The following is a 26,055-nucleotide window of genomic DNA, read 5'->3' on the forward strand; positions in this document are numbered from 1 at the left end:
AGGATGAGTGGGGAGAGGATGGAAGGATGGTAAGGAGGCACGTAACTTCAAATTGGGTAGCAAGCAAAAGTCTTCACAAGGAAGATTACGTTTGAACAGAAGTTTGCATAAATGTCCAAGTCGAGCCACTTCCTAGTCTTAGAGCCTAGACTCTCTGCTAGAACTTACCACCTATTCTTCCAAATAGCAAAACCAGAACACCTTTCCTTTGTATGTTCGCTGTCTTGGGAGTCATGAGGATTCTTAAGTGATAGGATACAGGCAATCATAGGAGGTATAGCAGAAAAACACCAGTTAATATTTCAAAATACACATACACCCTGGGTAGGCTTTGATAGAGATGTCCCCGGTGAACAAATCCGCCATCATGGGTGCTGAGAAGGGGGAACTAAGGCTGAGACCCACGGTCCTGAAGCCTGCCTTGATGTTCACTCCTAGCCTCTGAAGAGCAGAGATCCCGTGTCAGTCACTTCTGACCCCACCAGCCCAGGCCTCTAGCTTGGCACCTTGCTCTCAGTAGGCACTCACCACCAGGGTAAAGGAAGTAGTCACGCCCCACCCAAAGTAGGTGATAACCTGTATATAACATCTCTGACTCAGAAAAAGACACTGGTATTGGCTCAGTGATGGCCTTAGGGAAGAGAAGTCATTTCCCCTGCATTACTAGTATCGAAAATGAAAATACTTATGGGAGCTTAGGTAAGAGAAGGAGGTGAAGTGAGCTGGGGTAGGCAAGGTTTTTCACTTTTCCAAAGAAATAGACTCTCTCTATATATAATTTTTTACACTTACCTCTTGTTGCTTCATTATTCTGTCTTTTTTAGGAACAAAGGAAATAAACATTTACATTCTTCTTTACTATTAAGCCTGTAAAAGCATCAGGATAAACAGCAGCTAACTCTAAGCTTCAGAAGGAAAGCAACAGGGTGTAGAGGGGACAATAGAGAATTGAAGAAGATACACTTCATCTAAACTGGGAGGAGCTAAAGCCATTTGTCCCATGGTGGGAACATGGACCCAGCACTACCAGACCTTATAATTATTCAAGAGAAGTTGGAACCTAACTATTCTCATGAAATATCCTGGTATTTACATATTGATAATTAATTCATATTATTTTAAAACCCCAGGTAGGATCTTTGGACCAGATCCTGGGCATGAACCAGCAATTTGGAAACTAAATTTTAATCATATGTTCCATCTTTTGGGGTATCAGCCAGACACCCTGGGAGAAACCCTGGCCTGTAAGTCCAGAGACCTGGGGTAAAGTCTTCATTCTGCCATCACTGTGTAAATGCATGCAAGTTACCACCCTCTCGTCTTCTGCTTCCTTCTTAGAACAAGGACAGAATTAGATGAGACCACATTTATTTTCATATGCAAAATCTTTAGAGTTTAAACAGCTATAACAAATAGACCCAAAAATGTATATGGCTAAAGAAAGAAAATATAGAATCTCCTTTTCTCACTTACCCAATAATCCCCAGTGGGACAGTTGGCAGATTTCCCCCATAGTGTGATTCAGGGGCCATCTCTCTGGTTTCTGGGCCATCTCCTATGGCCTTGCCATTATCTGCATCTTCTTGCACTAAGGGGAGAAACAAAAAAAAAAAGTATGTAAGTGCTTCTTAAAAATAATGGCCTAAAATCAGTACATAGCATTTTTACATACATTCTATTCGTGAGAAGTAAACATCCAGCCACATCTAGATGCAAGGTGAGTTATGACTCCATTGTGAGGGGGGAGAACAGATTTCAGTGGACATCTAGCATTCTTTGCCATGCTTCTTCAAGCAAAATGTGAGTCCAAAATTGCATATGCGCCCAACATACAGAACAGTTAGACATGAAGCTGCATTAGTTGAAGCCAGGGTAGGGAATTCCTAGACTCCATGATGAATATTGAATCACCACTCAAATATCTCCCCCTGTTCCTGGAAAAAGAATATACCTCCTTGTTGCACTGATGTCAGGCTTAGCCAGTGACCTGCTTTTGGCCAGTGAGTGTAGGCAGAAGTGACAGGTGCTATTGCCAAGCAGAAGCTTTAAAAGCCATGGCCCACCATTCTCTTCCCTCTGAAATGGGCTCAGCATGTCCCAAACAAAAGCCTCTCCTATAGCAAATTCCAGAATGAAGAAACCATGAAGCAAAGCCAGAGTTGATCCATGATGGTCATGCCACGTGAGTGAGAAATACACCTTTGCTGTTGTAAGCCATTAAGATATGGGGGTCATTTGTTACTGCAGCACAACTTGACCTAAGCTGGCAAATACACTCGCATTTCCAGCGCCCTCCAACCTCCCTAGGGGCCTAGGAAGCATAACGTCTAGAATTCAGCAACTAAGAATTCAGAATCTAGGACAGCACTGGAATACACCATTGCTGAGATCCCTCAAAGTCCCTGCATTCTGTGATTCTAAGTCTCCAGATGGCAGAGCCTCCATGTGAGTGGTTTTTGTATCCCTAGTACCTAATAGCGTGCCAGGTACACAGTAGGTGCTCAGTTAGTTTGGTGAATGTATAACAAATTCTTCTGACAACGTGTTGTAACATGGAATACTTCAATCAATGCCTCTCCTCATAGGCTATTGCTTCTGCCTTGAATACCCTTCCCTTCCTCCTCTACCTGGTGGACTCCATGCTCCAAAGCCCAGCTCAGACGTTCCCTGCCCTATGCCCTATGACGGCTTCGCACTTAAGCCAGAATAAGTGTGTCCCATCTTGTATTCCAACAACTGAGAAGTTTCTCTAGGCCCTTTCACGCCATATTCTTTGGGAAGCAATACTTGGTTTAGCAATCCTCATATCCTCAGTTTCTAGAAAGTCTCCTGATTAGTAATAAATTAGCTCAAAATGTGTTTAGTAAGTAAGTGAATGAATGCAAAGTTTCCAAGTCATGATATAAAAACAAAGAAGAATTTGCTGTCAGATGTGCATCTATATTAAAATATAACCATCATGTAATGTGAAGACTGTAATACAGGAAAGGTAACATCTTTCACCTGAGACAAATCACCTTTCTAAATAACCTGCAACTGTATTATACTGTCTACTACATGTATACTGTATATAACATTATGAAATTATAGCATTTGGTATGCGTTCCCTCAAGCTAAACACTGCCCTTCTAGTCATCTTTAAATAAATGTGTTTAAAGAAACTTCTCTAGGCAGAAAAGTATGTCAAACCATTTACATTTTAGTATGAATCAGTTAATTACTTCTGGACTTTGCATCCCTCACCATATCCCTGCACACACACATATCTGTGTGTGTATAATTGAAATATCCAGATCCTAAAACTCTTGCGTTTTTAAAAATGATGCATTCCCGAGAACTTTCTCCTAAGATTATGGTCAGATTCGGACTGTGTATGCCATGTAGAGCACTGTGCTGTGGGGTTTCAGTCTGTCTCCACCATCTACTGACAGGGAATGCCGGCCAAGTCAGACAAACCCCCTGAGCCCCAGTTTGTCAGAATGAGATAAAGGATGTTTTATAAATGGTACTTCCATACCCACATATTAGTTATTAATTAAGAAGGAGGAGAATGGATCCAGAATTGGGATGGATGAAAAATATAGCCTGAAAGACAGTGTTTGAAGTCTTCTTTTTCACTTACTCACAGCTGGATGGACTAAAAGAAGGTACCTTCAGAGGCAGGTCAGAAACTAAGGTAAAGAAAGCCTCCAGACTCCCACCGATGAACCCAGATCACCCTTTCTCCTACAACTAGAGCAACAACTTAAGTCACCTTCACCAGCTTTAATTTGGAGGGTGGGTTAAACTCTCCCAGGGCCTCAGGTTGATCCCTGAAACCCTTGTCTCCACCCACAATTTAAATGGCAAGGATTGTAATGTCACAGAAACAAAACAGCCTGGAACAAAGGAAAGCTGGTATTCCAAAATAAACCAACCCCGCATATCAGGAGCAAACATGTTCTCTTCTCACTAAGGAGATTGACACATCCCTTCTCCCCATGCGGTGGAAACGGAAATGATGACTCCTCCCCCAGTCATAACAGTTACATGCTCAACTTAAAAGGATAAAACGAAGAAAGAATCTTGTTGCCTACCCTAAGTTATAAGCATTACGGGACTGACACCTTTCATCTTCTCAACTCACAACAGATGGCTTCTGAGGAATGGCCTCTAGGGGTGACAGGATGGCTGGGGTGTGCTGGGGGCCATTCACTGAGAAACAGCTGTTTCTCAGGTTTGCTGGAAGGAAATTTTAATCAGGGTCAGATTGAACTTGGTTTGTGCAGGCTTGAGCCTACCCCATGTCCTTCTGGACAACAGACAGACAGAGGAATGAAACGGAATACGGAACAGCGTAACCTAAAACCTTTTGGCACAATTTATATGAAAAATTGAAACTCAGCTGGTGCCAGACTTCTCAATGTAGTTACCATTCCCATTATTTCAAAATAATAGAAAACCAAGGTCTTACCCAAATCTCGAATATTATCATCCTAGGACAAGATTTTTGGTGACACTCAGAAGGAAAAAGCAGTAAAAACGATTATGAGTCCGGCACCCCTGGGGTCATGGGCCACGTCAGGCTCCGGTACTTATATGTGGGCTCTAGAAGGATGCCTGGCCCGGTGCATTATTTGGAGACATGCCCCACATTGAGACAGCAAGGAGGACCATAACAAGGCCATCAGCACTAGTATCTGGGGACACATGATTCCAGTCTACCTGCATGCCAAGAAAATTAGCTCGTTACTGAGCATCTCTGAGCACCACAGGGACATGTGGTCCGGGCCATGGGAAATCCTCAGTGACAAATTCAACCGTACTTGGCACAAAGCCATAGCGTTATTCACGTGCCATTTCTCTGGGCTTCTGCCAAGCCCCTGTATGATATGGGAGTCAGTGCACACAAACGGTTGGTCCTGCCCACAAAACTCACAGGAGGCCCCCACAGAGCATGTAGGAAAGGAAATGGAGGCACAGGATGGGAAGGAAGAAGGGAGGGGAAAGGGAGTTCCCAGAATTCTCGCCCACCATCTGTATTAACCACTCTCATGAGGAATTCCAAATAATTCCCCCTTCTCAACAAGAATTTTCAGTCCCGACTCACTGGTTCCTCTCAGTTGTCCTCATACCCAAAGACAAACTTAGAGGCGTTCAACTTTCAGTACCAGGAGAATCCACAGGACAAAGCTTCTAAGCTGGCACCCCCAGGGGAAAAATATGGCCCTTCAGAGGTGGTTTGCTTGGTCTGGATTTGAAGTTCTTCAAGCATTTCTCTCCTCTCCCAGGTTGTCTCAGTTCTCACCTGGCCCACTCTGCTCCATCATGTTACTCATCCAAAGGCACTTGAGTGGGTCACCTGGCCTGAGAGAGTCCACCAGACACCTTCTTCCCCCACCATCTTCCTTTCACAAATGAGAAAACCAAACTACTCAGGAAAAAAAAATAATAAATCGGAGTACATATATCCATGGAAATCTCTGCTTCCTAGAGAGAGGTGGTGCTTGCTTTGGCATCTTGAAAAGGAGGTGAGAAGTCCTCATAGCCTTTAGAGAAGATGCTCTAAGTTTATGATTTTTTACATATATGAAGAATACCTTTGTTGGAATGATTTTGATAAAAGTGGCTCGAGTAGTCGGGCTGAAAGGAGTGGGTTGCGCAGAGTACTCCAGAGCTTGCCCATCTGGAGTTGCGTTCTTACAGGGCTGTGCACTTACCTGTCTGTGCCCCTTTAAAAGTTCCTCTAAGCTAATTATCCCTGGGTAGCTCATTAGAGTTATTTTGAGTTACATTAAGTTACGTTCCTTGAGAGACAGATCCTTAACCCAAAGGAATGGCTCCCTAATGGTGAAATCTACAGCAGGATGGCACGTCAGAGAAAGAGAGAATTTAGACCCGAAGTCACCCCCACCCCCCAAACCATATGCCTAAGACTGGCAATGACTCCAGGACATAAACCAGTGGGGTTATCTTTTCCCTATGATATCAAATTTTACAACCCAGTCTGAAAGATCAATTTATTTCAAGAAACAGATCCTCACTCAAGCTGGCTTTGGCAATGAGGAATTTATTGGAAGGATGCAGGAAAATCTTGTGAAATCTATTTGAGGAAATACAGCTGGTCATTACAGCAACTGGAACGTCACCAGCCAGCTCTTCTTTTTGCCTCCTTATTTTGGGGGAATACTTGACCTCTCATTCCTGCTTCTCTTTGCAAGAATATTCCATTCTCTCTGTAAACTCTCTTCCTTTTTTGAAACTCTTTTTCTGTTCCGCCAGACCTTTGCAAGTTGCACTCAGATGGCTACCTGTGATCCTAACTCCAGGTGGCCTTGTGGTTCCAAGGCCAGTGTGGCTCAGCTGTATGTTCCGTGCCATTCATATTTTTGAGCAGGACTGATTGGCTCAGCTTAGGTCAGGTGCCCAGCCAATCAGCTTTGGTAATGGGGCAAGGTCAAGCAGAATAAAGAAAGTTACTTGGACCTAAGCCAGGACTATTAGGAGAATTCTGAAGAGAGGGACAGCACACACTTGCCCAAACCTTTGTCCCTGTTCTTCCCTGTCACAAGGTTGGAGCTAGAGCGTGCCACTCCAGCACAAGAATTAGACAAGATTGGGGACAGTAAACTCCAGCAATTCTCCCGCCAGTTGCTCCACAGATGAATTCCTCCAGGCAGAACTTCTTCCATCACTCCCCATCCTACTGGGAAAAAGTGCCCCTGGATGAACGCATTCAAATCCCCGAAGGCAGGAAGCGGGGAGAAAGACAGAGGAAGTGATCTCGGCTCAACTGAAGGAAGGGCAAGGTATCACTGTAGAGTGCCTGTGGGAAAGGCCTATCCTCAAACCTCCAAGATGGAGCAACATGCTCCTTCCTGCAGGACTGAAGGGCCACAGCCATAGGCTCCTGGTGCCCATTCCTTCTCTCCCTCCTTTCTGCCCTCCTTCCTTCCTCCCTCCCTGCCTCCCTCTTTTCCTTCCTTCCCCAGGTGTGTATCATGGTATTTGTCACACACCTATTTAGCAGATCATCCAGGTTACAGAAGGGTTTTTATCTTAGCATCCTTGCTTCACTTGGCCCAGGCTGGCTCCAAGTTTCCCTGGCGGAGGTAACTGCCTACCAGGTAAAACAGACTAGCCAATGCAATGCCCTTCCTTTAAATGCCTTCCTGCCTGCCCTGCTGAGTTTCCACACTCTACTCTCCAGCCACACTTCACAACTAATGGCTAAGCAGCTCAGAGGAGGGTAGATATAAGGTGAATTTAACGTGATAGGACATGAAACAATCTCACAGAGAATCTGCTACATAAATTAGGAAACATTAAGTCACAGTTCTATTTGCACTGCAAACGTTTTATCAAAACAGAAATGAAAAGCACTCTGGAATGATCCACCTCAGTCATGGCACAATCTAAATCTCTAATGGCGGGCGCCTGGGTGGCTCAGTTGGTTAAGCGACTGCCTTTGGCTCAGGTCATGATCCTGGAGTCCCGGGATCGAGTCCCACGTCGGGCTCCCTGCTCAGCAGGGAGTCTGCTTCTCCCTCTGACCCTCTTCCCTCTCGTGCTCTCTATCTCTCATTCTCTCTCTCTCAAATAAATAAATAAATAAAATCTTTAAATCTCTAATGGTAAAGGGTGGAGCATCACAAGGGGTGTGTGTGTGTGTGTGTGCGCGCGCGCGCGTGTGCGTGCGCGTGCGTGCGTGCGCGCAGGAGGGGGACGAGGACAATACTGTGATGAGGTCAAGCTACTATCAGGTGCCTTCCTTTGAGCTGCAACTTTAAGAGTTGGATTTTGGCTCTGACACATACAACCTATACTTTTTCAAGACCTTTAATTTCTAGAGGAGGTAATCCCACTTAACTGATGGTTAAAACCTCTTTCAGTTCTAACATTTTCTATTCTGGTACTAACATTCCAGATTCCCACGTCAACACTCTATTTTACTGCCCTTTCTGGGTGAGGACATTCTCCGCTGGGAGTCCAAAGCCACTCCTCTGGGAGTGCTCCACAGAGCACACACGTCTGGGTCGAGATTTCAGGGCGCTCTGGGAAATTCTGGGGCAGTACCTTGGAAAGTGTTGCCTGCACCTCACCATCCCCCCAAAACTCCCTCAAGGAGAGCCCTCAGGGGATTTTATTGGTTTGAACTGTGACTCACCTGTCAGCCCTCAGGCATGCAGCCTAGCTTACCAAGGACCGAAGACCCTCAGCAAAGAGAGGCTTTTGAAGGCAAATGCCATGAAAGAGAAGGACGGTAGGTGATGCTGTTCCTAGCTACCTGGTTTCCGAAGCTCCATCCCTCACTGTGTTTGCCTTCATCCTCTTACTCCAGCCTCACAAACTCGTTCAATTCTCCTGCCCCCATCACACCCCTCTATTTGAAATGTCCCTTCCCTTCTGTCCCTCAGTTCGCAACTACTTCTCTTTCAGATTTTAGCTCAACTGGAGGCTTTCTGTCCTAACTTTTTTTAAAATATCAATTCCAGGAGAGTTAGCATAACTTTAAAAAAAATTGGGGGGTACTCTTATTTTTTCATTATATTTTTTATTTTTCATTTCTTTTTTCTTTTTGTACAAATAAAATTGTAAGATATTTGAAATGTGCATTGTGGTAATTATAAGCATACATTGTGAATGGATTCCTACCACCTAGTTAATTAGCATACCCATCACCTAATATATTTATCTTTTTTTTTTTTTGGTGAGAACAAAGAACATCTAAGTTCTACTCTCTTAGCTTACTTCAATTATACAATACAGTGTTATAAACTATAGTCACGATGTTCTACATTAGATCCTCAGACCTTATTCGTCTTATAGCTGAAATTCGTACCCTTCTACCAACCTCCCCCTGTTTCCCCTGACCCCTAGCTCATGACAAACACTTTCCTACTTTCTGTTTCTATGGGCTTGACTTTTGATTTAGATTGCACATATAAGTAATACTGTGCAGTATTTATCTTTCTCTCTCTGCTTATTTCACTTAGCATAATGCCTCTAGGTCCATCCACATTGTTGCAAATGGCAGGATTTCCTTCTTTCTCATGGCTAAATAATATTCAAATGTATGTGCAGATATATAGCCATACACACGCATGCACACACAAATAAAATATACTACGTCTTTTTTATACGTTCAACTGCTGACGGGCATTTATGTTGTTTCCACATCTTAACTACTGTGACTGATGCTGCAGTGAACATGGAAGCGCAGATATCTCTTCAATATCCTTTTTCCATTTCCTTTGGATATATCCACGGAAGTGGAGTTGCTGGATTATATGGTAGTTCTAGTTTTAATCTTTTGAGGAATCTCTCTATACTGTTTTCCATAGTGGCTGCACCAATGTACATTCCCACCAACAGTGCACAAGGGGTCGCTTTTCCCCACATCCTCCCCAACACCTGTGTATCTCGTCTTTTTGATGACAACCATTCTAACAGGTGCGAGATAACATTTTACTGTGGTTTTCATTTGCATTTCCCCGAAGATAGTGATATGGAACCCCTTTTCTTATACCTGTTGGTCATACATATGTTTTCGCTGGAAAAATGTCTATTCAGTTTCTCTGCCCATTTTTTAAATTGTATGGCTTCTTTATCTATGTATTTTTACCACTGAGTTGTGTGAGTTCTTTATGTATTTTGGATGTTAACCCCTTATCAGATATAGGATATGCAAATATTTTCTCCCATTACCTAGGGTTGCTCTTTCATTTTGTCAATAGTTTCCTTAGCTTTGCAGAAGCTTGTTAGCTTGATGTAGTCCCACTTGTTTATATTTGCTTTTGTTGCCCTTGCTTTTGGTTTCAAATCCAAAAAAATTGTTGCCAAGACAGATGTCAAGGAGCTTACCCCCTACGTTTTCTTCTAAGAGCTTTATGGTTTCAGATCTTAAATTTAAGCTTTTAATGCATTTTTAATACGTTTTGAGTTGACTTTTATGTACAGTGTAAGATAGAAGTATGGTTTCAGTTTTTTGCATGTGGTTATCCAGTTTTTTTCAAAACCATCTATTAAAGGTACAATTCTTTCCCATTATACCTTCCTGGCTCCTTTGTCATAATGAATTGATCATACATACATGCATTTATTTCTGGGCTCTCTATTCTGTTCTATTGATCTATGTGTCTGTTTTTATGTCAATATCATACTGTTTTCATTACTATAGCTTTGCAATATAGTTTGAAACCAGGAAGTGTGATGCCTCCAGTTTTGTTCTTCTTTTTCAATACTGCTTTGGCTTTTGGGTGTCTTTTGAGGTCCCATACAAATTTTTAGTATATTTTTTCTATTTTGGTGAAAAATGCCATTGGAATTTTCATAGAAATTAAATTGAATCTGTATATTGCTTTGCATAGCATGAACATTTTAACATTACTAATTCATCTAATCTATGAACATGGAATACCTTTCCATTTATTTCTGTCTTCTTCAATTTTTTTCATCAATGTAGTTAATTTTTAGTGCACAGATCTTTCTCCTCCTTGGATAATTTATTCCTAAATATTCTATTCTTTTTGATGCAATTATAAAAGGGATTGTTTTCTTAATTTCTCCTGCTAGTTGTTAGTGTATAGTAACACAACAGATTTTTGTATATTGATTTTGTGTCCTACAACCTCCCTGATATCATTTATTAGTTCTAACCAGTTTTTGGGTGGAGTCTTCAGAGTTTTCTATGTATAAAATCATGTCATCTGCATATAGAAACATTGTTACTTCTTCCTTTCCAATTTCAGTGCATTTTATTTCTTTTTCTTGCCTAATTGCTCTGGCTAGGACTGCTAGTACAATGTTGAATAAAAGTAGTGAAAGTGGGAATCTTTGTCTTGTTTGTGATCACTGAATATGAAGTTAGCTGTGGGCTTGTCATAGATGATCTTTGTTATATTGAGCACATTCCCTCTACATCCAGTCTATTGAGAGTTGTTTTTATCATGAATGTATGTTGAATTTTGTCAAATGCTTTTTATTAATCTGTTGCAATGATCATATGATTTTTTGTCCTTTATTTTGTTAACATGGTGCATCACATTTATTGATTCGCCATCTTTGCATCCACAGAATAAATCCCATTTGATTATGGTGTAGGATCTTTTTAATGTATTGTTGAATTTGATTTGCTAATATTTTGCTAAGCATTTTTGCATCTATATTCACTAGGGATACTGGCTTGTAATTTTCTTTTCTTGTAGTGTCCTGCCTAGCTTTAGTATCAGGGTAATGCTGGACTTATGAGTTTAGAAGTATTCCCTCCTCTTATATCTTTTGGAAGAGTTTGGGAAGGATTGGTATTTGTTCTTCCTTGAATATTTGGTATAATTTACCAGTGATGCCATCTGACCCTGGATTTTTCTTTGTTGAGAAATTTTGGTTACTGATTCAATCTCCTTACTAGTAATTTATCTGTTCATATTTTCTATTTCTTCATTTCAATCCTTTTTTTTTATATGAAGTCTTCAAAGTCTGGTGTATACTATATTTAACAGTACTTCTCATTTCTAACTGGCCACATTTCAAATGCTCAATAGCCACAAGTGGCTAATGGCTACTATAGTACATAGACAGTTCTAAATTGATGAGCAATCTTTACCATGAAATCAGTGGTAACTCCAAAAACTTAGATGATGGCTTCACTGGACTGAATGTTTTGTCCCTCCCAGTATTTATATATTGAAATCCTAATTCCAATGTGATGCTGTTTGGAGGTGGGGCCCTTGAGAGGTACTTGGGACATGAGGGTGAAGCCCTTATAAACAGGATTAGTCTTCTAAGAGGGCTATTTAGCCCTCTATCCATCATGTGAGGACACAGCAAAAAGATGGCCATCTGCAAACCAGGAAGAGAGCTCTCCCAGATCCAACCAAGTTGGCATCCTGATCTCAGACTTCTAGCCTTCAGAATATCTGTTGTTGATAAGCCACCCGGTCTATGGTACTTTGTTCTAGCAACCTGAACTGGCTAAAACAGTGGCTTTATCTTTAAAGGTTTTACAGGGGATGACAAAGTAAACCTACAGGCCGAATCTGGCATATGAAGTGTTTGTTTGTTTTGTTTTGTTTTGTTTGTTTGCTTTATAGCCTGCAAGGTCATAGTGGTTTTTACATTATTAAATGATTGAGAAAAAGAATTTTTTAAAAAGAATAATAATATTTCATGACACATGGAAATTTATAAAATTCAAATTTAGTGTCCACAAATAAAATTTTATTGGAACACAGTCATGCCCATTCATTTAAGCATTTTCTGTGGCTGTGGTAGAGTTAAATAGTTATCTACGGCCCATAAAGCCTAAAGTATTTACTAGCTGGCCCTTAACAGAAACATTTGTCAACCTTTGGGTTTAGGGTTGCCAAAAATATACAAGATGCCTAGTTAAATTTTTATATCAAATAAACAACAAATACTTTTTATTATGTCTCAAATATTCCATGGAACATACTTATACTAAAACATTTTTTTGTTCATGTGAAATTCAAAGTTAATGATGCATACTATATTCTTATTTGCAAATCTGATAAACCTAGCTGGGCTAGAATATTGTTATTTGCTCACAACAAAGAACTTTCAAGATCTCACTTACATTGAAGAGCAAGAGATACTGATGAAAAATCCACTTTGGGGACTCAGCCTCTTCAAATCATCAGCGAACATTTTGGACACCACCACTTTGATTTTGAACTCAGTTCAAAGGCACTTGGAGGGACAGATTGCTTAGTTACTGGAAAAATGGCTTAAATTTTATTGGACTAATGTTTAAAAAGATGCAATCAATCAAGCTTATGTTGAAAAATCTCCCGTAAGAAACATTCTTGCTTTTATATTAAAATATTTAGGGTTTATGATCTCAGCACATGTTTCCAAGAGTATATATGCTTATACCTTGTTATTGGTTTTCAATACTTTTCATAGTCAATTTTGTACTTTTAAAACAGAAATCAGCATCCAGGAACAGAAATCCAATTTATAACATTCATATAGGGAATGAGAAGGTCCACTTAAAAGAGCTTGACTCTCAAATATTCTCCAGGAATAAATTAAACCCAAGTCAAGGGTCCGCAAAAACCAACTCTGGCTTCTTCTCCATTTTGCTGGAAACCTGCTTTCCACTTGAGGCTGAAAAGAAATGTTCCCTTCAGCTGAACATGAGTAGGCTTATGTAAGATACAGGTAAGTTCTCCATTACCATCTGGGCCCTGGGGCCATTAATATTTGATGCACTCCTCATCATCTCTGTTTGTGTAATTTGTCAACGCCCAACAGGTCCTCTGCCAGCTATGCATTAAAACTATTTTCAAAATATGTCATTGTCAGCCCTTGGCACACTCATTACTTATTAAGATAAGAGGCCGGATGAGGCAAGCAGGAGGTGGCTTGCTTACTTAAACATACTTGACTTAACTGTAGAGAAATCAAGTGATCTACAGGGTCATGGATAGGAAGCCTTGGAGGGCCCCATCCCTTCTTCACTGGGTAGATGGAGAAACTGAGGCCCAGGGAGGGGAAGGGACTTGGCCAAGTTTACTCAGAAGTTCTGTGGCAGAACTAGAAGTGCAGCTCAAGCTTCTTAAGTTCTCGGTCCTTCCCTCCACCACCACCAGCACACTCACCTATGGGAATAAATTTGAAGAAAAAAAAAAGGCATAACTTCACAGATATTATCTCTTTGAATAGCACAATCCTCCATAGGGACAACTGAAACAGTGTTTTCAAAGCATGGAACACATACCCCTAAAGCTACTCAAGATGATTTAAAATGTCAGTCATATAAATAAACTGTTTAAATTTTTTTTTTAATTTTTTATTGTTATGTTAATCACCATATATTACATCATTAGTTTTTGGTGCAGTGTTCCATGATTCCTTGTTTGTTCATAACACTCAGTGCTCCATGCAGAATGTGCCCTCCTCAATACCCATCACCAGGCTAACCCATCCCCCCACCCTCCTCCCCTCCAGAACCCTCAGTTTGTTTTTCAGAGTCCATCATCTCTCCTGGTTTGTCTCCCCCTCTGACTTACTCCCCTTCATTCTTCCCCTCCTGCTATCTTCTTCTTTATCTTGTTTCTTAAAATATGTTGCATTATTTGTTTCAGAAGTACAGATCTGTGATTCAACAGTCTTACACAATTCACAGCGCTCACCGTAGCACATATCTTCCCCAATGTCCATCACCCAGCCACCCCATCCCTCCCACCCCCGACCACTCCAGCAACCCTCAGTTTGTTCCTGAGATTAAGAATTCCTCATATCAGTGAAGTCATATGATACATGTCTTTCTCTGATTGACGTATTTCACTCAGCATAACACCCTCCAGTTCCATCCATGTCGTTGCAAATGGCAAGATCTCATTCCTTTTGATGGCTGCATAATATTCCATTGTGTATATATACCACCTCTTCTTTATCCATTCATCTGTCGATGGACATCTTGGCTCTTTCCACAGTTTGGCTAACTGTTTAAATTTAAATGATGTGTTTATTTTGATGCATTATAAAACATACATCAAAGTTATGATCTGGGCAGTGAGGAGGGATGTGCTTCAAACTCATGAATTTGTAGATACTGCTGCTTAGGTCAAAGCTAGGTCATAAAGAAGGATTTGATTTAAAATTGCTTTAAGTACAGTTATCACACAACTCATGTTTTCAATTACACAGACTGCAGTATTTTTATTATTATACACATATTTTAATTATTACTTCTCATAATCAACTTCGGTATTATAAAGATAGGAATTAGCATTCAGGAACCAAAATTAAAACAGTTATACAACTCGTGAGAGAGAGCACAGGGATTTACAGACATAGCAAGAATGACAGAAGTGATATCTGAAGGGCCAATGTCCGGGGGAACCCTAAGTTATAATACTTAATTAAAACTTACTAACATAAGTGTTAGTAAGAGTTAAAAAGTATAATCTAATATTTATAAGTTATGACTCTAATTTATATTATGACATAATACCTAAGCAATATGTCATCCATACAAAAACAGAAAGATTCAGAATATAAATTGTTTAAATGGTCCATGTTTGGCTACAGTGCCTCAGCCTCTGCTTTAATTCCCCATCTGAGATGGCAGCACCCACATTCTCTCACTCATTCCCTCTGACATAACTTATTCTTAGGAAATTCAAACCCAAGTGTTCATATTGCTCTGGCTCAACGTACTCACTATCCTTGAGAAACTGCATTCATATTGGAGGGCCATGGGCCTGGCTTGAGTCAAGTCAATGAAATGAAGCACTAATGGTGGAAATTCCAGACATCATTTAGGAGTGGGAAAAGGTATTGAGGGTCCAGCAAACCAGCAACATATGCCAAATTCCCCTTCTGTCAGGGAAGTCAACACAAGGCCAATCAGCAAAATACCTGGGTATGGTATTTTGATCAGGTGAGTGGTACCTGATAGAGGCAGCTTCAGAATTCTAACGTTTTCTCTGTAGAGGCATCAAGAGCAAGAAAAGAATGACAACTTTTATTCTCACAGCAATAATGAATGATTTAAAATTATATGGGAACAATGTCACAGGATGCTCAACAGGGCTTAATGAGCTAACTAACCAACCAATTAATCAATTAAAGGAAGCACTAGCAAGCATTCAACATTTATTCACTCATTTAACACATTTTTATTGTATGCCCTCTTTGTGCTTTTAGGCCAGTGTACAATGGGGAATTGTTCCTTTCTTCACAGAGCAAGCAAGCACTCATGTCCAGCTTACACGTTACAGGATGTGTGTGTACAGAGGAGGGAGACTTACATACTCTGTGTGTGGAGTGTGTGTGTGTGTGTGTATGTGTGGGTGGGTGTCTGTGTAGAGAGGTAGTGTTAACACCACCACGAAGAGATAGTAGAAGCATTTAATGAGATTAGGAACGTTCATTTGTAAAAATGATATTTTTCCAGGCAGTTCATCTGAGTTGCCCTCATTTACTCCAAGGCAGGCCCACCCCTAATGTGTGCGCAGCGCTGGACAAATGTTTTTTGTAGTGTCCCTGTCTATGCAATCTACTTGATTTTTTCTAACGCATTATAAAATTCATGGGCCCATGTGAGATATAGTGGCTTATCTAGGATGATGTAGAATAATGAATAGAAAAGAGATATTTATGTATTTGTTTATTATCAAATCAACGCATGTGAAGATTCTTCCTAGTGTGTAGGCATCAACTTTTTCTGTCTAGATCCAGGAACCAACTCTCTGTGTTTTCCATTATCAAATGCACCATTCTTAGTTAATTTTAAATCTCTGCTACAGGAAAAAGATAACACCGTCATTCTTCACAACACCATGGCTCCTCCCAACTTGTCTGTACTGAAACAATATGGATGTTTACCTAGCTGCTGTCCCTAATACCTTCTATTTATATGAGTTGCAACATTATTCATGAGGCTGTGTCAGCCATGTGACCGCCCCCAAAATGGCTTGCAATGTCTCTCTCAAAGTTCGTTAGTGACCTTCGCTAACGATGACCTACAAATGCAAGTCTTCCCCAAAGTATACAGAATAATGTGTACAATTATCAGTGCTCTGATCATGTTAAATTTGTCCTAAATGTTTTGGGCAAAAAGCAGAACAACACATCTTCCACCTCACCTATGTCTTCTCTTGAGCTTTATAGATTGAAATTGCTGCATTTCCAAAATGTGGTTGCTTTTTCGTAATTCAAATACAATTAACATACAGTGTTACATTAATATCCAATGTGTACAATATAATGATTCAACAATTCTATATATTACTCAGTGCTCATAAAACATGATTGCTTTTTTTGTCTTTGGAGAGGAAGAGGGGGTGAGGGGCAGAGGGAGAGGAAGAGAGAGAATCTTAAGCAGGCTCCGTGCCCAGCATGGAGCCCGATGCGAGGCTTGATCTCACGGCCCTGAGATCATGACCTGAGCTGAAATCAAGAGTCAGATGCTTAAATGACTGAGCCACCCAGGCACCCCAAATATGACTGCTTTTAATACTGGCTGCTCCCACAAACCCACCAGAGAGGGAGGGTAGGTGAGGGGTCTATGGTCAGAGCAAGAAGAATGAGAGATCCCTTTAGTAGAAGCCATGTTCCATCTCTTGTCCGGTGTGGCTTAAGAATGACCTGGGAGGGCATAACTTTGCCACATCCTTGGGAGGCAAGAAAGGACATGTGCAAGGACCCAACGGCAATGCTGAGCAACATTCTCGGGACATAAGTGTGACCACCCCTGACACTTGGTGGGGAGCTTATGGAGGGGGCAGGGTGACTAATTTTGTGTCAGGGTTGGAGGCTGCCACTTTCAGGGGCTATGGATAATTTGTGCATGGCTTACGTGTGTGACTAAGCCCACAGGTCTGCTGTGGATTGTTTGTAGCCCAGGGCTATGTTTTCCTATGCCTGATGTGAGAGTCATTCAAAATCAGAGTGGAAAAAAAAAACAAAATCAGTGTGTCAGCACCATTTTGGCTGCAGGATCTCATGTGAGCCTATAAAAACAAATACTGTGCCAGAAGCAGGGGCAATCAACTTCCACGCTACCTTCCTAGAAGTAAGACCATCAGTTGAGCCCACGTATAGAGCTCAGCAAGAAGAAGGTCAGAGAGTACCCTGGAGGGGTAGAACCCAGACTGGGTCAGTGTGAATCCCAACCTGACATGGGCACCCGACCGGATTAATCACAGGCATAGGCGGGATACTTAGAACCTTTCCGGCATGGTGTCCCAAAGCAAGAAGGTCTCTGAAGGCAAAGCCAGGGCAGGGGCCTGCTTGTCCATCTCTAAGCATTTATGTCTGTGTGATGGTGGGAATAGGTGAGAGAGGTGGGGGGTCTACTGCTGAGCGGCTCCTGGCATCTCAGGGCAGGCGCTGGCCCTCAGGGGAAAGCAGCTCACTGCATGGCCGGAGGGTGGAGGGGAGCCCCTCTACTCCGAACATCTGTGCTTGGCTGACAGCAAAACAGATATTCAGAGACCAAAGGGCCACAGAGGCCCTGCTCTGGTTGCCTGTTGAGATCAGGGCAAGGCCAGGCTCTGGGCATTGATGGAAACAAGTCTGCCGGGAGCCAGGAATGTTTGCTGCCAGAGGTTAAATCACAGAAATGCTGGTGCCCAGGGGCCAGCCCTCGCGGTGAGGGAGGACCCAGATGCTGCGTGGAGCAGACTCCGTCCTTGAGCAGTGTGGGCTGCCTGCCCCTTAAGTTACCAGACTGATGGAGAAGGAGCACCCTTTCATCCTGTATGAACTCAGGAGTCAGATGGGAGTTGGTGGGAAGGGGAGGGAGGGACAAAGTTAACAACAGCAATGGCAATAGTAATAGACCAGTGGGGTAGTGCGGGTGCGGAGGGAGGACAGTGCACCCGTGTTTACCTACCAGTAATTATTGAGTGCTTCTGACAGCTACCGGGCTAAGCACCCTACATGACTTCCTTCCCTGAATTCTCCCAGCACCCCGAGATGTGCTACCATTAGCCCCATTTTACACTTGAGGAAACTGAGCTGAGAGAATTTGAGTGACTTTCCCGAAGTCACACAATTAATAAATATTGCAGTCAGCATTAGAACACAGCTTTGTCCATTTCTTTTCTTTGTAAATTGAGGTAAAATTGACATAACATTATATTCGTTTCAGGGGCACAAAGTAATGATTCTATATTTGTATATATCACAAAATGATCACCACAATAGGTCTAGTTAACATCCATCCCTATACATACTTACAATTTTTTTTCTTGTGATGAGAACTTTCAAGATCTACTCTTGCGGCTACTTTCAAATATGGGAAATACAGTATTATTAACTCGAGTCACGTGCAGTACATTATATCCCCGTGACATATTCATTTTATAACTGGAAATGTGTACCTTTTGACCTCCTTCACCCATTTTGCCTACCCTCCAACCTTTCTGCCGTAGGCAACCATCAATCTATTCTCTATATCCATGAGCTGGGTTTGCATGCGTGTGTGTGAATGTGTGTGAGTGTGTGTGTGTGTGTGTGTGTGTGTTGTTTATTGGGTTTGGGTTTTTTGTTTTGTTTTGTTTTTTAGAGATCATATGGTATTTGTTTTTTTCTGACTTATTTCGCTTAGCATAATGCCCTCAAAGTCCCACAATGTTGTCGCAAATGGCAAGATTTCATTATTTTTTTATGGCTCAATAATATTCCAGCTTTGTCTGTTTCTCATTGTTTCTTTTTGTTTTCTGGGGCTTCTTTGTTTTTTTTTTTTTTCCTGTGTTCTGATGCTTTCTTTAGAGTTCCTGATCCACCAGAAACATATATTTGGAATATAGTTTTAGTAGAGAATGTATATATAAGGTGGGGAAGAAAGAAAAGAGAAAGAGACAGGAGACCAAGGAGAGTGGAGTGGGGAGAGAAGGTTGAAATTTTGGAGGGAGGGTATTTGGGAATATTCACAAAGATAAAAATGTTTATCTGGGTGTTTTTTTTTTAATGGGAAATTTCCACAGGAAAAAAGAGTTTGCTTGCTTCATCAGTTTAGATTATTAGAGGCTCTGATGCACAGACCTTGGGGAACACGAAGGAACACTGGGCAGCCGGTCGGAAGGGGATTCAGAGGCCAGCTCTCCTACCCGGGAAGTCACTTCCCCTCTGTACATTCACGAACTGAGGAAAGTAATTCTTTGTGTGACCCGCACAAAGTTGCCTCGCGGTCAAGCTAAGCACAATATCACGTTTTTAAAAAGGATCAGTCTCACAGCCAAAAGGTACTGAAAGATGACTCCATGCTTTACTTACATCTCACAAGGAGATGCCGAAGAATTCCACCCAGACATTTATAAAACTTAGAAACTTCTCTCCCCATCTCTCTCACAGTACCTCCCACAAAGAGCAGCTGTCCTCAACCTCATTTCCCCCTCCCAAATCCCAGCTCTCCGGAGACTCAACTCTCTCACTCTTCTTTTCCTCCTTTCCTCTCCTCCCTGCTCCCTCCCTGAGTCCTTACTTCCCCCTTCCCACAGCAGGCACCTCTCCAGTAAACCACCCAGACTGGCTCGCTTCTCCAGTTCTCTGCCTCACCTGTACCCACAAACATCACAAGAAGAGGGGCAGGTGCAGGACAAGCTGGTGGAGACCTCTTCTCACAAGGCCAAGGTGCGGGGGAGGGAGTGAGGACATACATATGACCACTTTTTATCCCCCTCTTACAGACATTGCATGAGGCTGTTGTGAAGGTCAATGAGACGGTACTTACACCAAACACTCCACACCTGGAAGGGGTATTTATTATTCGTCACCACCCCCCCATCATGATTTCCCAGCACACTGCCAAAGTATCCTGTATTTTAATTGTTACATAATCAATTTGCATTTGGAAAAAAAAACCTATAACTGCAATGTCAGGGAGGAAAAACAACTTACCCTCTACCCTCTTAGGTTTAGTTCCTGGGGGCCTGTAAATTAAATTGATAAAAGACAGGTTAACAGGAGAAAAAAGTTAATTTACATAGGCTACATGCATATACCCAAGAGTGCTCAGTGATGAGTAACTCAAAGAGGTGGTTAGAATTTGAGACTTACAGAGCTAACTTAGCAGGGAAAAGGGGGGGGGGGAAGATTCCCGGGGGAGGAACAAATGGGTTTCTTTAGATAAAAAACGGGTTTTTAGGAGAACAGACAAGAGATAAGAAAGTTTCTGCAGGCTTAAAACTAGAACTACCGTAGGATCCAGCAATTCCATTTCTGGATATTTATCCAAAGAAAACAAAAACACTAACTGGAAAAGATATATGTCCCCACCCCCATGTTCACTGCCGTTATTTTTTACAATCGCCAAGATATGGAAGCAGACTAATGTCCATTGAGAGATGAATAAATAAAGAAAATGTATAGACATATATGCATATATATACACACACATACATACCATAAAATGTAATATATAATAAAACACAGTATTATATATTACTTAATTTACATAATTTATTTAATATATATTTATTATATATAAAACATTATATATAATAAAATATTATTCAGCCATAAAAAAGAGAGAAATCTTGCCATTTGCAACAACATGGATAGAACTTGAGGGCGTTACGCCAGGTGGCAGAAGTCAGAGAAAGACAAATACCATACAATCTCTCTTATTTGTGAAATCAAAAAATAAAATAAAAAGCAAAAAAAGAAAACAAAAAGCAAAAACAAAGGAACGCAAGCTCATGTATATGGAGAACACGCTGCTTGTTGTCAGAGGCGAGGGCAGGCGATGGTGTGGGGGGCTGGTGGGTGAAGTGCCTAAAGAGGATTAAAAAGTTCAAACTGCCAGGGTGCCTGGCTCAGGGAGTGGAGCTTGTGACTCTCGATCCCGGGGTCGTGAGTTTGAGCCCCACGTTGGAGGTGTTCAAACTTCCAGCTATAAAAATAAAATAAGTCATGGGGATGTGATGTGAGTATGGTGGCAAGAGTTAACGTAATGTATTGCATATTTGAAAGTTGCTAAGACAGTCAATCTTAGAAGTTTTCATCACAAGAAAAAAATTGTAACTGTATAGCGTCGGATGCGAACTAGATTTATTGTGGTGATCATTTCACAATATATATAAAATATCGAATCATTAGGTCATATACCTGAAACTAATATAATGTTATATATCCGTTCTATCTCAGTAAAAAAAGACAGTTGCTGATAAGGTTTGTCTGTATAAGTATGAGTGGTCTGCTTCCTTCAGAGCCATAAAACTCCCACAAAGAAGGAATTTGGGGTAGGTTTTATTTGTATTATCCTTTCTGGGAGTAGATCCACCCCGAATTTATGGCAGCTTTAGTTCCCAAAAGTTGCTGCTTTTAGTCAGATAAGGGAAGCTCCAGTAACACTTCTTTCAGCATCTGCTGAATCTCCAATGTCTTCAGTTTAAAATAATCTTCATATTAACTCTGGGGTTCCAAGTGGGCTCCCTCAACTATACCAAGAGAAAAAGTAAAATAAACAAATAAATATATATATATATATATATATATCAACTTACCCATTTTGAAAGAAATGTTGAAGTAAATTACACAATAGGATTATAGGGATGCCAACATCATGGTGTGGGTCCATAAGTTACCAAGTGGGGAATGTCATTCCCAGCCCATGATGGAAAATGCACTGATAGGACAATTTGAACTAGACTTGATTCACGGCTAGGGCTGCACCTGAGACAGAGAGTGAGTGATCTCTGAGCTGTCCCTCCCTTGCTCTAGGAGGAAAAAGGCAGGCACATGGCTTCTCTCTAGCCAGGAGGGTGCCCAAAGCTCCCCTTTTCAGATTCTATCTCGTAAGCCTTCTGTGTCCCCTCCCCTGAACTATCACAGAATTTTTTGGTTTGCACAGATTATCTGGCACTTAACCTTGGATGATTTAATTTCCCAGAGGTATAGATCCAGTTTCCCACCTAGATGGAAAGCTTCTGGGACAAGAGCCAGGCTATATCCTCTGGCATCTCCCACTGCACCTAATCTGGTGCACCTTCTCTACACATACTTACTGACAGAACAGGTTTTAGAAGGCCTGTGAAACAGAGCTTGGGCTGGATCGTGATTAATATTCCAGCAGGAAAGCCACTGAACAGGAAGAATCTTCCATATCTAAGCAAACCACAACGGGGTAACTATAAAGGTTGTAGAAAAGCCAGGATTCACCACAAGACTCTCTGGAGAGATCTCAATGGTAACAGACCTTAAAACAGCCTCCTCTTTCTTTCCAGCTAGTTACTGAAGTCCGATCTCCTCTCTGATAAAACACAGAAAGTGTTCTCAGGTGTGGACTTAATTGAGAAGCTCCCCAAATACTTCATGTTATCCAGAGATGCCATGTTATGCTTCCAGACTGTGTCATCGCTGTTGGGTGTAACAGGCAATGCTATTTGCTCCAACCCCCCTCTTGATGGTGTCATCGTCAAAATTACATAGACAAACAAACAAAAAGCAGAAAGAGACCCATAAACACAGAGAACAAACTGATGATTGTCAGAGGGGAGGAGGTATGGCATGGGCAAAATGGGTGAAGGGGAGTGGGAGATACAGGCTTCTAACTATGGGATGAGTAAATCACCGGGATGAAAAGTACAGCATAAAGTCAATGATACTGTAACAATGTTGTATGCTGACAGGTGGTAGCTACCCGCGTGGTGAGCACAGCATAAAGTGCAGTTGTCCATCTGCAACCAATATAACATTATGTGTCAACTATACCTCAATTAAAAGAAAGAAGAAAACAAAAAAAAATAGATTGTTCATTTATTAATTCTTAAGCCCACAATTGTCTTTTAACAATACAACTATGATGTCACCGACCAACATTTCTAAGTTTCCTCTTTTCTTTCTTTCGCGCTTCACTATTTCCGGAAATTTGGCTGACAAGACCATATTTTCTTTTAAACACAAAGGCCATAGGAATAGGGCTTCATAGTCATTATAAAAATAAATTTAAAACCCATACAGGTGGTAAGGTTTTTTTTAACAAAGATTTCATTTATTTATTTATTTGAGAGAGAGAGAGAGAGAATGGGGGCGGGCAGAGGGAGAAGGAGAAGTAGATTCCCAGCTGAGCAGGGAACCCGATGGGGGGGGACTCGATCCCAGGACCCCAGGATCATGACCTGAGCCGAAGGCGGACGCATAACTGACTGAGCCACCCGGACGCACCCAGATGGAAAGTTTTTATATTACTCTGGTTTATCCAGAAAATTGGTAGTTTTCCAGACAATAGGAAAAATTGTCTTCATCCTTGATTTAGGACATTGTTTTTCAGGGGGGAAAGTCACCAGGTTTTTTAACTGATTTAATTCTTCACAAATAACTTTCAGTCGAAATGCAGAAGTACTACTCAAATTCCAAATACCCCATTATCTGACATTTGGAGAGAAAGATAAGATTACATAAATCCATGAGAGGTACTGGAAAAGCCAGCCAGCGTCTGTGACTGGATTTCAATGACCTGTGTATCTGTTTTCAGATCTGAATTGCCCCACCGTGGTCCAGCACACCTGGAAAGCGTTCCTAGCAAGCGGCACCATCTCACAGGTTGGTGGGTATTTGTATTTTCCAAAGGACTGCCACATCTGTTGTACTGTTTTGCTTCCCGTAGGATTACCAAGGTCCCAGTCTGCCCAGAACTCTCTTGAGTTTAGCCCTGAAAGTCTTGCATCCCAGGGAATACTTCAGTCCTGTGCAGACTGGGATGGTTGCTCACTATAACACAGCAACTCAACCAGTTAGGGAGGGAAGGATTTATGCCCATTTTACAAATGAAGAAAATAAGGTAAAGTAACGTTGTATGATTTCCTCCAAGGTCAGTCTAGTTCTCTCTCCACTGACATCTAGCCCATTAATCTTCCTATGGGCTCGGAGCTTTCCATGGGCAGGGATTTTTATCTTATTCATCTTTGTGTTCCTGCCCCTCCAAAAGTTCCTGGCTCTAAGGAGCCTCCCCACATGCAAAACACTAGATGTAATGGCTTTCCCTACCTAAGGCCTGTAGTATAATTGACTCAGATCAATGGAGCACTCCAGGAAAACCCAGATGAAGGGAGTTCCAATCCAGTGAGGGCAGCTATTTTACCTCCCCTACCAGAGGGCTCTGTTGCCCAGCTGCTGCATTTCCACCCGACTTCTCATCAGTCTTTTCCAGATGTTTAATTCTCCATGCTAAATATGTCAAATCCCATCCTCTGTGCCTTCTAAATTTCTCTCATTTCACACTCCCATCTCCATCCCTACTGCTGAAGGTCTGGTCCAATCCTCCCTGGACCCCCTTCACTTCTCCCTGCTTTCATTTCCTCTCTCTTCCATATGTAATCCTAGAGTCATCTTCCGAAAGTTCCCCTCCCACTCTGTCACTCTACATTGTAAGGGAACTTACAAAGGCTCCCAGTTGCTTAATGAGTTGATATTCCCTTCTTATCACCCAAGTTTCCTAAAAATCCACCCCCACCCCAACCTACTTGCTCTCACTCCCCACTCTTCCTGAAGTAAGCCCTCCATTTAAACCAAGACTCTCTCTCAATATTCCTATACTGTCTCTAAGCTTGAAATGTGTGTGAAACATCTGGCAGACATTTGGAAATATAGACAGAAAAAGACAAGAGAGACTGAGCAGCTGATCGTACACACTTGGAGACACTGGTTTCTGACTGGTGGGTACTTGAATGTCATCAGAGTAGAAGAAGGTCACCCATGCAGAGTATGTCAACCACAGCTCACAAATTCAGTTTTTTTGGAATTCAATTTTTTTCAGGCACTGCAATAATTTTTTTTAAGAGAGAGAGAGTGGGGGGTGAAGAGGGAGTGGGAAAGAGAGAATCTTAAGCAGGCTCCACACCCAGCATGGAGCCTGACGTGGGGCCCCATCACAGGACCCTGAGATAATAACCTGAGCCGAAATCAAGAGTCCGAGGCTTAACCCACTGAGCTATCCAGGCGCCCCCACAATATTTTTTTTTTAATTGAAGTGTTTTCAATATTTCAAAGTATGGTTTTAATATAAAAAACAGATTTCCCGGGGTGCCTAGGTGGCTCAATTAAGCGTCTGCCTTCGGCCCAGGTGTTGATCTCAGGGTCCTGGGATCAAGCCCCACGTTGGCCTCCCTGCTCAGTGGGGAGTCTGCTTCTCTCTCTCCCTCTGCCCCCTCCCTCTGCTCATGCTCTCTCTCTCTCTCTCTCAAATGAATAAATAAAACCTTAAAAAAAAAAAAAAAACCAACAGATTTCCAGCTTCTCTTGAAAAGCTTTTCAATCTGGTTACCTGGGGCTGGTCTTTCCACCTGGCAATAATTGGCTGGATTTGGGGTGTTCTTTAGATGAGGCCTTTAATCCTCCTGTTGCCCTGTTTTCTTATTTACTTGGTCCTATAGCTTCTTAATTTGTGACTCTTTCTATAAAGGAAATGTTAAGGAGAATAAGGGCAGGGAGAGAAAAGAAACAGAGAAGGGAAAAGAGAGGAAAGGAAAGAAGCAGGAGGAAGTGGAGACCCAAGGAGTTGGAGGGAGACCCAGGCTTTGCGGCAGCCTCAGTGCAGATCCCCTACAGCTGTGTGAATAATCTCTCTCAAAAAGAAATCCCGTAGAGAAGTCCAGAACG

Source organism: Eumetopias jubatus, unplaced genomic scaffold (genome assembly GCF_037043125.1).
Source record: "Eumetopias jubatus isolate StellerSeaLion01/CBP00866 unplaced genomic scaffold, mEumJub1_p1.0 scaffold_10, whole genome shotgun sequence".
NCBI classification, from domain to species: Eukaryota; Metazoa; Chordata; class Mammalia; order Carnivora; family Otariidae; genus Eumetopias; species Eumetopias jubatus.